Here is a 15,642-nt window from a genome sequence, read left to right as displayed (position 1 = left end):
TTTCATAACAGGGTCCAGCAAAAAGTTAAGATTGTGACTCTTGATAACACACACAGATGAGGGCAAATTTGTCACCATTCCATATTTACAAAGCCCGGTGTGGAAGTCCTTAGTCTAACAAGTAAATAAATTACAAAGGTGAAATTGTGACATTCATATATGGATCTTGCTATAGGTAAGATGATGATTCATTTCTGGACCCAGATCACAGGCATAATAGCTCTTTTATCTGAAACCAACCTATAAGATAGATGTTAACTATCATAACTGGGTTTGTGGCAATATGTAAGATTGTGAGTCAATATGAGCATGTAGGCCTCAAAGCGGTTTCCAACTCTCATAAATGTTGCATAAAGCCGTTGAATGCTGGAGAGGATTTCATACAGTCCCCCAGAACACACAGTATATTGTGACTGTAATTTACACAGAAAGTTAACAAAATGAGGAGATCATGTTATATTGCTATGTTTAGTAACAAGGGGTGGAGACTTTTTGGCTTAAATTCTTTCCCATGGGTGCATTGGGAAATATCGCTGTCTTAGAATTTTAATAATGTGACTTTTCAGTTCGGACCCTGCAAACAGGGAATATTATAACCTATCTTTGGGCCTATCATCTAGGTAATGTGTCTCTCCTGCCAGTGTTCTCCCCACCGGTGACACTGTGACATATAGCTTGATATAGCATCTAGGTAATGTGACTCTTCTCTCCTCCCTGGATGCTGCCTACTGAAGAAATTGTGACATACCCATGAGTGCAAGTCCTAGGTGATGTGACTCTTCTCTTTGTCCAGAACTATGCCAAGAGAGATAATTATAACACTGCTGATGCCAGCAACTAGAAAATGTAAATATCCACTATTTGTTAACCCTGTATCTAGTGAGGATGATGACATATATTTTGAGACTTTACCCAGGTAATATGACTCTTCTAACATGGTCTTGCCTGCAAAGGAGATTATAATGTATGCCTGGCTCAGTACACAGATGATATGGCTCTTCTATCTTGTCTCTGTCCGAACATGAAGTTGTGACATATACCTGGGTTCAGCTCATATATATAATAGTAACTCTTATAGCTAGACCCAGCCAGGGATGATATTTCAACTATCATAGCTAGTCTTGTGGCCATGGGTAAAGACCTAGGTCTCCCACCTGCAAGTATTCACAGAAAAATATGCTACTTAGGCATATTATATGAAGCCTGAGTGGTACCAAAAGTGTGATAACAGACACCAGCAGCCAGGGGCTATTGTGACTCTTGGATCTACACCAGATGACACAATTGTGATTCTCACAAATAAACAGAGCCTGTCAATGAGGTACTAAATCTCACATACATAAGCAGTCAAAGTTAAAAGTTGTTGTTCTCATACATGAATCTGATCCATGGGTAGTTTGGTGATGTTTCACCCATAATTCAGCCTACCTGTAGTGTTTTGACTCATCTCTTGGAACCCAATCTTCAATTGGGGTTCTTATACGTGGATATTGACCATTGTTGAGATTCTGATGCCTGTACTTTGACTCAGATATTAGGAGATTTTGACTCCCATACCAGAAGCCAGGACTTGTGTGGGACTGTAAAACTTATTTCAGAACATTTTCAAGTGTGTAATTGAGAAGTGTGACTTTGTCCAGCATCTGAGTGTTTTGACTCTCTTTGTAGGCCCAGACCACTGTAGAACTTTTCATATTACTGGGACAAGCACCCAGCTGATGTTAAATATTGGCCTGAACCCTGCCTACAAGGAGCATTGTGACTTTTATCAAGGGCCATCATGTAAGTGATATTAATTCCTTCTACTACCTTTGCCTGGCACTTAGGGTGCATTGTGACACATAACTGGTAACTCAACCCAGTTGATGTGACTCTTCTTGGGGAGGGCTCTGCCAGTTGGAAGCTTTGTAACATATCACTTGGCTCAGCACCTAGGTGGGATTTCTTCTCTTTTGCCTGGGCCCTGACCACAAGATAGATTGTGACACAGTACTAAACCCAGCACCAAGGTGAGGTCATTCTCCTGCACTGTCCTGCACACAGGGGGAGTTCTGACATATATCCAGGCCAATTGCCTAGGTGAAATTTGTCTTTTGTCCTACCTAAGTCCTGTCCAGAGGGGGGATTTAGATATATCACTGAAACCAGCATCCTGGTGATATGACTCATCTTCCAGAGTCCTGCCCACAAAGTGCATTGTAGTAATTCACTAGACCAGCACCCACTCAGCTGATGTGACTTTCCTTTCTTCTCCCAGAACACAGGTGATATTAAGCCATACACCTAAGACCAGATCAAAGGCCTAGTAAAGACTCTTGTACCTGGAGCCAAGACAGGAACAGCATGGTGACCTCATCCCTGAACATTTCCGCAGGTGTTACTGTGACATTTGCTTTGGCCCAGCTCCTGAGTGATTTAATAATTCTGCCTAATTATAGCCCACAGTTGACATTTTGACATGCACCTTGCTAGGAACTTTGGTGATTTGACTCTCGTGTCTTCACAATGTCCTCAGAAGGGATCATAACATATATCTGGACACATAGTCTAGGTTATATGACTCTCCTCTCCTGCCTCAACCCTGCTTCTAGTGAAGAGTGTAGCATTTCTAAGCTCTGCATCCAAATTACGAGTCTCTTGCCTAGGCCATTTCAACAAGAGGCATTGTGATTTATCTCTAGGCCCACAATTTATGTGATATACCTCTCCTGCCTGGACACTCTCCAAAAGGGGCATTATGCCATAGAGCTGGGCCTAGAACCCCAGGTTTGTGACTTTTCTGCCCACAAAGATAATATTTCTGGCTTAGGATTCAGGTGTTGTGATTGTCCTGCCTGTTTAGTAACCACAGGAGGTGGTGATGACATATACCTAGGCACAGCTCAAAGACAAGGTAATAAGTCTCATATGTACACTCAGCCAATCACAGAAATGTTGACTCTCATAATTAGGATTAGGGATGTAAGTGATGTAAAGCATGTCCTTCTGGTTAAAAGATCACAAAAATATTACAACCATCACACATACTTTATAAGATCCTTGGATTTTATCGTGAATGTCATAACAAGGCCAAGCACCCAGCGGAAATTGTTAGTCTTATGTGTACTCCAAGCTGACAGTAAAGAATTTCACCATTACAGATAGTTGAAGGCAACTGTCTTACATGAAAGCAGGACATGTGTGATACTGTTAATCTAATCCTCAGAATTTCTTGTTTTTCTTTATTTTATTTTATTATACTTTAAGTTTTAAGGTACCTGTGCACAATGTGCAGGTTAGTTACATATCTATACACGTGCCATGCTGGTGTGCTGCACCAATTAACTCATCATTTAGCATTAGGTATATCTCCCAGTGCTATCCCTCCCCCCTCCCCCCAGCCCACAACAGTCCCCAGAGTGTGATGTTCCACTTCCTGTGTCCATGTGATCTCATTGTTCAATTCCCATCTATGAGTGAGAACATGCGGTGTTTGGTTTTTTGTTCTTGCTATAGTTTACTAAGAATGATGATTTCCAATTTCATCCAGGTCCCTAAAAAGGACATGAACTCATCATTTTTTATGGCTGCCTAGTATTCCATGGTGTATACGTGCTACATTTTCTTAATCCAGTCTATCATTGTTGGACATTTGGGTTGGTTCCAAGTCTTTGCTATTGTGAATAGTGCTGCAATAAACATATGTGTGCATGTGTCTTTATAGCAGCATGATTTAGAGTCCTTTGGGTATATACCCAGTAATGGGATAGCTGGGTCAAATGGTATTTCTAGTTCTAGATCCCTGAGGAATCACCACACTGACTTCCACAATGGTTGAACTAGTTGACAGTCCCACCAACAGTGTAAAATTGTTCCTATTTCTCCACATCCTCTTCCGCACCTGTTGTTTCTTGACTTTTTAATGATTGCCATTCTAACTGATGTGAGATGGTATCTCATTGTGGTTTTGATTTGCATTTCTCTGACGGCCAGTGATGGGGAGCATTTTTTCATGTGTTTTTTGTCTGCATAAATGTCTTCTTTTGAGAAGTGTCTGTTCATGTCCTTCGCCCACTTTTCAATGGGGTTGTTTTTTTTGTTCTTGTAAATTTGATTGAGTTCATTGTAGATTCTGGATGTTAGCGCTTTTTCAGATGAGTAGGTTGCAAAAATTTTCTCCCATTTTGTAGGTTGCCCGTTCACTCCAATGGTAGTTTCTTTTGCTGTGTGGAAGCTCTTTAGTTTAACTAGATCCCATTTGTCAATTTTGTCTTTTGTTGCCATTGCTTTTGGTGTTTTAGACATGAAGTCCTTGCCCATGCCTATGTCCTGAATGGTAGTGCCTAGGTTTTCTTCTAGGGTTTTTATGGTTCTATATCTAACGTTTAAGTCTTTAATCCATCTTGAATCAATTTTTGTATAAGGTGTAAGGAAGGGATCCAGTTTCAGCTTTCTACATATGGCTAGCCAGTTTTCCCAGCACCATTTATTAAATAGGGAATGCTTTCCCCATTGCTTGTTTTTCTCACGTTTGTGAAAGTTCAGATAGTTGTAGATATGTGGCATTATTTCTGAGGGCTCTGTTCTGTTCCATTGATCTACATCTCTGTTTTGGTACCAGTACCATGCTGTTTTGGTCACTGTAGCCTTGTAGTATAGTTTGAAGTCAGGTAGTGTAATGCCGCCAGCTTTGTTCTTTTGGCTTAGGATTGACTTGTCGATGTGGGCTCTTTTTTGGTTCCATATGAACTTTAAAGTAGTTTTTTCCAAATCTGTGAAGAAAGTCATTGGTAGCTTGATGAGGATGACATTGAATCTATAAATTACCTTGCGGAGTATGGCCATTTTTATGATATTGATTCTTCCTACCCATGAGTACAGAATGTTCTTCCATTTCTTTGTATCCTCTTTTATTTCATTGAACAGTGGTTCATAGTCCTCCTTGAAGAGGTCCTTCACATCCCTTGTAAGTTGGATTCCTAGGTATTTTATTCTCTTTGGAGCCATTGTGAATGGGAGTTCACTCATGATTTGGGTCTCTGTTTGTCTGTTATTGGTGTATAAGAATGCTTGTGATTTTTGTACATTGATTTTGTATCCTGAGACTTTGCTGAAGTTGCTTATTAGCTTAAGGAGATTTTGGGCTGAGACAATGGGGTTTCCTAGATATACAATCATGCCATTTGCAAACAGGGACAATTTGACTTCCCCTTTTCCTGATTGAATACCCTTTACTTCCTTCTCCTGCCAGAACTTCCAACACATCCCTGTCTTGTGCCAGTTTTCAAAGGGAATGCTTCCAGTTTTTGCCCATTCAGTATGATATTGGCTGTGGGTTTGTCATAGATAGCTCTTATTATTTTGAGATACATCCCATCAATACCTCATTTACTGAGAGTTGTTAGCACGTAGGGTTGTTGAATTTTGTCAAAGGCCTTTTCTGCATCTATTGAGATAATCATGTGGATTTTGTCTTTGCTTCTGTTTATATGCAGGATTACATTAATTGACTTGCATATATTGAACCAGGCTTGAATCCCAGGGATGAAGCCTACGACTCCCACTCTATAATCATGGGAGACTTTAACACCCTACTGTCAACATTAGACAGATCAACGAGACAGAAAGTTAACAAGGATATCCAGGAATTGAACTCAGCTGTGCACCAAGTGGACCTAATAGACGTCTACAGAACTCTCCATCCCAAATCAACAGAATATACATTCTTTCAGCACCACACCACACCTATTCCAAAATTGACCACATAGTTGAAAGTAAAGCTCTCCTCAGCAAATGTGAAAGAACAGAAATTATAACAAACTGTCTCTCAGACCACAGTGCAATCAAACTAGAACTCAGGATTAAGGAGCTCACTCAAAACCGCTCAACTACATGGAAGCTGAACAACCTGCTCCTGAATGACTACTGGGTACATAATGAAATGAAGGCAGACATAAAGATGTTTTTTGAAACCAACGAGAACAAAGACACAACATACCAGAATCTCTGAGACACATTCAAAGCAGTGTGTAGAGGGAAATTTATAGCACTAAATGTCCACAAGAGAAAGCAGGAAAATCCAAAATTGACACCCTAACATCACAATTAAAAGAACTTTAAAAGCAAGAGCAAACACATTCAAAAGCTAGCAGAAGGCAAGAAATAACTAAGATCAGTGCAGAACTGAAGGAAATAGAGACACAAAAAACCCTTCAAAAAATTAATGAATCCAGGAGCTGGTTTTTTGAAAGGATCAACAAAATCAATAGACTGCTAGCAAGAATAATACAGAAGAAAAGAGAGAAGAATCAAATAGACACAATAGAAAATGATGAAGGGGATATCACCACCGATCCCACAGAAATACAAACTGTCATCAGAGGAAACTACAAACATCTCTATGCAAATAAACTAGAAAATCTATACGAAATGGATAAATTCCTCGATTCATACACCCTCCCAAGACTAAACCAGGAAGAATTTGAATCTCTGAATAGACCAATAACAGGCTCTGAAATTGTGGCAATAATCAATTGCTTACCAACCAAAAAGAGCCCAGGACCAGATGGATTCATGGCTGAATTCTACCAGAGGTATAAGGAGGGACTGGTACCATTCCTTCTGAAACTATTCCAATCAATAGCAAAAGAGGGAATCCTCCCTAACTCATTTTATGAGGCCAGCATCATGTTGATAACAAAGTTGGGCAGAGACACAACCAAAAAAGAGAATTTTAGACCAATATCCTTGATGAACATTGATGCAAAAATCCTCAATAAAATACTGGCAAACTGAATCCAGCAGCACATCAAAAACTTATCTACCATGATCAAGTGGGCTTCATCCCTGGAATTTCATTTTATCATGACTGTGATATGATTCTTCATCAAGCACCTGTGTGATTTCACTCTTCAGACTGGTTCCAGCCTACAACGGGAATTTTGATATCTACCTGGGCCAATATTGAAGTGATGTGACTTTTCTGCCTGGATCCTGCTCTCAGTAAGAATTTTGATGTCACTGGATCCAGCACCCAGATGATGTTACGTTATTGCCTGCACCATGCCTACAAACATCATATTGACATATCGCTGTGTCAATCAGTTACAAGATCTAACTCTCCTCTCTGGAATGGGCCCTACACACAGGGCAGGATAGTGGCATACACCTTGGCCAGGCACACAGGTAATAATACTATTTTGCCAAGGCCATCACCAAAAGAGGGCATTTTGAAATATCACAGGGCCCATCAGGGAGGTGATATGGCTTTTCTGCTTGGGATCTGCCCACTTGAATAATGACATATTGCTAGGCCAAGCACAATGGTACTCTTTTGCCAGGGCCATGTTTAAGGAAGGCTTTGTGACATATCTCTGGGCCTGTCAGCTAGGTGATATGACTTCCTGCTTGGACCTGTCCACTTGGTACTTTGTAACATAAGGGTGGAACCTGCACCTAGGTGATGTAACTCTCCAGCCTGGGTCCTTTTCTAAGGAGGACTTGTGAATATCTAAGAACCCAGGACCAGGAAATGTGGCTCTTCACCATCACTTCTGCCATCATTTCTGCCTATGTATTAAATTGGGACGTAAACATAAAAAAGCACCTAAGTGTGATATGATTCTCTTTTTTTACCTGAGCACTGTCTACTGATGACTTTAGGTCATATCTCTGAGCCCATGTCACAAATGATGTGACTCTCTCTTGTCTGGGTCTTTACAATGGAAAGATTATGATATGTTGATGACCCAGCACTTAGGAAATGTGACTCTTGGTTTGTTGCTGAAAAAATAAAAAACACCCACAAACAGGACTTTTGCAGTATTTCAGGGCTCAGCATTGGGATGATGTTGCTGCTCTGTCTAGGTCATGCATAAAGAAGAGATTACAGCATACTGCTCTGTTCTGCACCCTAATGATGTGTGATTCTCCTGCCTGTGCTAGAGTCAGATAAAGTGTTTTGACAAATTTTTGATTGATTGTGAAGGTGTTTTGGCTCTCATCACATTGCTGAATTTTTTTCCAAGTGTGGCTGTATCATACTGCTGATTCCAGCCCTTAGTTAATGTGACCATCTTTCCTAGGCCCTGCCTAGGGAGGGCACTTTTATATTGCTTGAAGCAGGACATAAGGGATGTTAACGTTCTGCTTAGATTTTTGCCCACAAATAGGATTATGACATACACTTTCCTTCAGCTCAAAAACATGATGATTAAGCTTACATTGGAATTCAGCTAAAAGGAGATATTTTGACGCTCACCATAGCTTTGGGATAATAGGTAAGGTCTTTCATTTCATATTTGTGTAAAGCTCACAGAAGTTTACAACACTAACTCATATCATAAAAACTTACGTGGTACAGACAGTTTAATAATACAGCCCAGCAAAAAATTTAAGATTGTAACTCTCAGCTACACACTCAGTTGAAAGCATAAGTTTTTCACATCCTGCATTTATGAAGCCCATTGTTGAAGTCCTGAGTCTAAAACGTGAATACAGAAGAAAGCAGGAATTCTGACTTTCATAACTGAATCTGACCACAGGTGGGATGGTGACTCACTTCTGGACCCAGCTCACAGGCATAATAGTGCTCTCATCCCTGAAGCCATCCTATAGGAGAAACATTAACTGTCATACCTGGGTTTAGGGCAATATGAAAGATTGAGTCTATATAAACATCTAGGCCTCAAGGAGGTTTGGAAGTCTCATATATTTTGTATAAAGTTCTCAGATGTAATAGAAAGTGTCATACAAGGGCCAGCAAACAGGATAGATTGTGATTCTCATATACACAACTAGCTAACCATTAATGTTGTCACCCTTAAAGATGAGGAGATTGTCTCATATCCCTCAGCCTAGCACCTCTGGGTTGAAACATTTTTGGTTTAATTCCTTTTTGTAAGGCATTGTTATATATCAGTAGGTCAGAATCATGATAATGCGACTCTTCTGCCTGGGATCTGCAAACAGAGGATACTTTTACATACCTCTGGGCCTATTGGCTAGGTTTTATCTCTCCCCTGCCAGTGCCATGTTCATGGGGGACACTGTGACATACTGCTAGATATGGCATCTAGGTAATGTGACTCTCATCTCCTGCCTGCATCCTGCCAACTGAAGAAATTGTGACCTATCACTAAGTGAAAACCTATGTGACATGACTCTACCTTTTGTCCTGGACTCTGCCAAGGGAGGAAATCATTATATATTTCTGATCCCAGCACCCAGGTAGTGTGATTCTCTTTTATTTTCTTTATACCTGTCTAAACTGGGCATGGTGGCACATCACTTGAGTCTGTACCCAGGTGATAGAGCTCTTCTGCCTGGTTTCTGCCCACATGTTAGATGGTGTCATATAAGTTGGGAAGTACTTAGCTTCCACTATAACGGATAGATTCTTGATAGATATGGGGATGTTAATGTTTATTGATGAAAAATTTGAAACATAATCAATATTTGGGCTAGTTTTTTCATGCGGGGAGAAGCATGCCAGATATTAGAGAAGTTCTTTGGGTCACCTTGGACTCAGAAGTAAGGGGGCTATTCCTAGTTTTATTACTAGGGCAGTTATTATTGTTAAGGATAAACCTGATTAATAGCATTTATGGTTGTTCATTGACTGGAGGAAAGGTTATTGGAAATGAAACCTATCATGAGAATTATCGATGTGGTTTTATGTGTAAAGAAATGTTTTCTGGCTGATTCTGTAGAGCAGAAATTTATTTTTTTAATTAATATTGAGGTAAAAGCTATTTTATTTATTTCTAGTCCTGTTCAGATGAGAAATCAGTGTAAGCCTAGCATTGAGATAAGAGTTTCTGTGAAAATATTAATGAAGATAATAAGTTGAACTAATAGATTAATTAGTATCGGAATGGTATAATGAGCATTTTTAGAGTGTGGGCCTGATAGCCTATTTAGATGACCTTACTTTAGGTTGTGGTGTAATAGGTAGCACAGAGAATTTTGGATTCTCATGGGTAGGCTCAATTCCTATAGTTCTAGAAATAAGAGGATTTTAATGCCTATTGTTTACTCTATCAAAGTAATTCTTTTGTCAGACATATCTTATGTGTTTGGGGTTTAATACTGGAAATTAGGAAAGGCATTGCAATATATGAGATGCAGAATGCTGGTATAAGTGATAGAAAAATTTTTATAGAAAATGTATGAGTTGTTCTTAGTTAAATCAGGGGTATTCTGTTCCAATTTATAAAAACAGGGTGGTTAAAAGCAGGGTCTTGGTAATAAAATTTGTGATATAGAGTGCTGATGAATGTATATTATATTTCTCCTAGGAAAATAGCAGCAGTTAGTGCATTTTTATGATCATATTCATGTATTCTGCTATAAGAAAGAGGACAAATGAACCTGCGGCATATTTGACATTGAAGCTTGAGAGTAACTCTGATTCTCCTTCTGTTAGGTCAAAAGGGGCTCGGAAAGTTTCTTCTAGTGTGGAGATAAATCATATTATGGCTAGGGGTCATAATGGTAGGAGCAGTCAGAGCAATTCTTGTGTTGTGATGAGTGCATATAAGCTAAATGAGACACTTATTATTAGAACTAATAACAGGATAATGGGTAGTGTGACCTCATATAAAATTGTCTGGGCCACAGCTGGTAATGCACTGATTAGTGCATAATTTGAATTAGCTGCTCATCCTGATCATAGAATAGATAGAAAACTAGGCTTCATGTAGCTAGTATAAATAGGAGGCCTGCATTAAAATTAAATAGAGGATCTGGTACAGGGAGGGGAGTCCACAAGAGGAGAGTGAAACAAAGGGCCAGAGTTGGAGAAATAATGTAAAGGGTAATAGTAGATGTTGAGGGATGTAAGGGTTCTTTGGTGAAAAGTTTTATTGGATCAACAAATGGTTGAAGCAGTCCATAGGGACCTACAGTGTTGGGTCCTTTGCACAGTTATATATAGCCTAAGAATTTTTTTTCAATGAATGTAAGGAATGCTATAGCAATTAGAGTGCTAAAAAGTAGGAGGAGGTTAATTATGGGCATGTTGTTAAGAAGAGGAGTTGAACCTATGATTATAAAGTTTAAAGTTTTATGAAACTGCCAGGCTCTGCCATTTTAACAAACCCTGTTCTTGAGTAGTGTGTGTGGTGATATGTTAGATTAAGATAACGTCATCTGTTGGGCAAGGGTGCTTTATGAAGTGAGTCCTATTTCTCTTGTCCTTTCATATTAGGAGAAACGTTAAATAGACAGAAACTGACCTGGGTTACACTGGTCTGAACTCAGATCACATAGGACTTTAATCCTTGAACAAAGGAATCCTTAACAGTGTCTGCACCATTAGGATGTCCTTATCCAACATGGAGGTTTTAAACTCTACTGTTGATATAGACTCTAGAATAGGATTATGCTGTTATCCCTAGGACAACTTATGTCATTGATCAAATTACTGGATCAATGTGTGTCAACTCGCTTAGACTACTGTAGTCTTAGTTTAGGTTGTGCAAAGGTTGAATTAGGCTCCGAGGTCACCTCAACCCAAATTTTGAATGCAGGGATAGTACACTAGGGCCTGCAGGCTCTTTTGAGGTTTTATTTGCATTAATGAATTAAAGCTCTATAGGATCTTCTCATCTTATTTGTTTATATCCGCCTCTTCATGGATAGATTATCAATTTCACTGATTAAAAGTGAGAGACAGCTGAACCCTCCTATGGTCATTCATACAAGTTCCTATTTAGGGAACAAGTAATTATGCTACTTTTGTACGTTCAGGATACCTTAGTCATTGAACATTTTTCACTGGTCAGTCTGCGCCTCTAATACTAGTAATGCTAGAGGTGATGCTTCTGTTAAACAGGCAGGGTAAGATTTGCTGAGTTCCTTTTAGCTTTTGCAATCTTTCCTCAAAGCATACCTGTGTTGGATTAACAGTATAAATAATAGGGTGCACATTATATCAATTACTAATATTTGGCTGTTAGCTGTCAGTGAATTATTCTGGTCTGATGTAAGCTTATGCAAAAAAAAAATATTTTCATGTTACTTATATTAACATTATTGTTTATATTAAGTAATAGTTTAGTCCAATGTGATGTTAAAAGTTTAGTATGGTGATTAGAATTTAAGATAATTGGATGTTTAGCTTGAATGCTTTCTTAATTGGTGGCTGCTTTGGGACCAATTAAGGTGGTAATATTTTGTACTCTTTGTACGAAGGTTGTTTCCTGAGGTCTAAAGAGCTGTCCCAATTTAGAGTAACAGTTAAACTTACAGGGAGATTAAGTAATACTGTGAGTAAATTTAAAGTTGAACTAAGATTCTATCTTGGACAACCAGCTGTCACCAGGCTCAGCAGGCTTGTCACCGCTACTCATGAATTTTCCCATTCTATTTCCACATAGTTGGATGTGCTCTTTTAGCGTTTTTGAGTAGCTCTTCTGATTTTGGGGGACTTGGCTATTGTTCTCTGAGTAAAGTTATTTCTAGTTTACACATTATTCAGAATGTGTAAGGGCTTGTCTTTGCTTTTTAATGCTTTGCTCAGTTTTTTCATCTTTTCCTTATGGTACTACGACTGTTGTGCCAGGGTAAAAATTTATGTTGCCTATACTTTTTTTTTCTAAGGTAAATGGTATGATTAAGATTGTTTGATAATATTTTTGGGGAGGTTTGGGGCTAGAGTTGGCTCAAAGTCTTCAAGTTGTGATGAAATCTTCCGGGTGTAAGCCAGATGTTTTGGGTTAAACTACACTTTGGTTTGTCCAAGCACACTTTTCAGTATGCTTACTATTTTATGATGTATCTCTTCCATATGTGCACAGAGAGTTTTCAGTAACAGTAATTTCTATAATAATATTTGAGGAGGGTGACAGGTGGTATGTGCATACTTCAGGGCCTCATTCAACAAAGCAATCTACTCTTGGTGTACTGCTAAATCCTCCTTGAGCTGTTAGGTGTCATAAATGTAACTGTGAGATTTTCTGGGTATAGAAAATATAGTCCATTTCTTGCCACCTCATGAGCTACAACTTGACCTAACATTTGTATGTGTATACTTGTGTTTATGCAAGAACCTTTTTAGGGTTTGCTAAAGATGAGGGTATATAGGTTATGGGAAAGAGATGCTGAGGTATATTGGGGTTTATTGTTTATAAAACAGGCTCCTTTAGAGGGATATAAAGCACCACCAACTCCTTTAAATTTTAAGCTGTTGCTTGTAGTATTCTGGTGAATAGTTTTGTTAATGTAACTATTAGAGTTTGGGGCTGAGCGTAGTGTGTTATCTAATCCCAGTTTGGGTCTTGGCTATTGTGTCTTCAGGATATTAAAACCACCTTCATAGTGTATTTTATTTCAGCTGGAGTTTATTTTGCCACTTAGATGGAATTTAGCTTTACTGAGGGCAGACTTTAAACACTCTTTACACAGAGTTTCATTAGCTTGGATTAATCATATGGCTGCGGTGGCTGGCATGAAATTGACCAACCCTAGATATCAGTATAGCTTAGTGAAATATTCATTTATTACTAAATATTTATCACTGCTATTTCCCGAGGGTCAGTGGTTGAGCAAAGTGTTTTGAGCTGCGTTTGTTCATGCTTGGTACTTACTCCTTTTGATCCGGGTGATCTATAAGGCATTTTCACCAGAGCGGGGATGCTTGCTTGTGTAACCTTACTAAGATCTACTAGAAAGGCCAGGTTTAAATTTATTTGTTCATGGGATTGTCTAGACCTGTCTAGACATTTTCAGTGGCTTTCTTTGAAATGATTAAGCTATATTAACTGTGCAAATAATTAAGTCTGAAATTAGAATATGAGAAGGAAAGAAGTAAATATAAATAGTTGTTAATAGTTCTGAATATTCTGAGTCTAAACTTCAATTGGCAGAGATTTGGTTGAGAGGATTACTCATAATTTAGGGTGGGCATCTAATTATTGCATTCATTATATAAAATGGAGGCTTGATTTGGGGGGTCTTAAGAATTTTTAGGAATATTTCATCAACCGAGGGGTAGCTCTTGGGGTATTCATTGTTAAAATATGGTTTTTGAGTTTTAACTGTGTTGACGTTTAGTCTCTTGTTTTTGGAATTTGGGAAGGATACATTTACCTTCATTGATGGTAAAGTCAGTGATAAGGGGAGGAGAAGTTTGTGAATTTAATCAGAAAAAAGTTCTTGAAAGTGAGCAAACCTGCATGAGCCTATGTGCCTATTGTTTAATTGTTACGTCTTTTAAGCATGAATAAATTAACAGCTATGGTTACTATGTGAGGCCAGAATATTCAATATAAGCTCAGCTTCTAGAATTAATTTGGCAGGAATTAAATCTGAGTTCATCTACACTGATTCAGAGGGGACCAGGCCTTCCTTGGTGGTAAGTTACAGCAGCAGCCTCCAAAGTTGAAAATACCAAATTCATGACAGTGCCCTCATTAGAGGTTAATAGGGTGTAGCCCTTAGTCCACCAAGATGACTTATTGCAGGGGCATATGTGGGTGATCTTAGTTTTATGTCCTTGATGTAAGAACCAGGTGCCAGTTTTCCTTTCAAAATAGTCACCCACATGTGTTATGCATCCAGAATGAGGAGGGTAGTACTCCTGAGCAGGATGATGATTTTACAGAGGTTGGTAGATTAAGAAACCAGAATTTGGTAGTGGATATCCATGTTGACAAGAGATTTCTTGACAGAAATGTGCTATGTCTGAAGAAAGAATGTATGCACTATGTAATAAGGATGTCTAGTATGATTCAATATTCATATGAATTAGAATTGTATTGTACAGTCAATAGTAGTAGATGTACCATAGTTGATTAAGGGAAGTTTAATACACGCTTATTTGTATGTGGACTAGATTTGTAATATATCCACATGTATGGAGGTATGAATAAACAATAATAGTCCTACATATTATTCATGGGGGCTAAGAGTAATACACAAAATACATAAAAGCACTAATGTATTAGAGCTAGTTGATTAATACTGACACCGTAGTTTAAGTGTGTGCTGTAAAAAAAATCAGGGGTAGTTTAATGAGAATTTCAGCTTTGGATGTTGATGGTGAAGAAGGAATGCTTTTTCCCCGAGTTATCTTGGGGAGGGGATTCTCCATTTCTTGTTTAAAAGACCAGAGTATTGAATTACACTACAAGAAAATTTTCATTTAAGTAATTTATTTTCAATTAGGGTAGTAAGCAGTATAACGGTGAGGATGATAGAGAAGTACATGATAGATGCTGTCTGTCTGATGACAAAAAACGGGTATTTGACAGACTGCCCTCCAATTCATGTGAGTGTAAACAGGTCAGCCACTAGGATTCAGAATATGAATTGATTTAATGGCTGGCATATTATTCTTTGTTATTTAGAATTGTGAGGTACAGGAATAACTGCCAGAATGGGAATGGACAATATGAGGGCAGATACACTTCCTAGTTTGTTAGAGATAGATAGTAAGATTGAGTGTGCAAACAAAAAGTACAACTATTGCTTAATGTGGGGTGAGGTATTGAGGGGGTTGGCTAAACTCTTAATTATCTGAATTGCTCAGGAGGTCAGGTGGAAATAGTACTAGAGTTATTAGAAGGAGAAGAAAAATTAAAACTGGATATCTTTGGTTTTTTAGTAGGGGTAGAATGTGATTTTGTCTGTGTGTGATGAAACCCCTAAAAGTTTGTTAGA

Source organism: Pan paniscus, chromosome Y, assembly GCF_029289425.2.
Source record: "Pan paniscus chromosome Y, NHGRI_mPanPan1-v2.0_pri, whole genome shotgun sequence".
Taxonomy (NCBI): Eukaryota; Metazoa; Chordata; class Mammalia; order Primates; family Hominidae; genus Pan; species Pan paniscus.
This window is presented reverse-complemented; position numbering follows the sequence as displayed.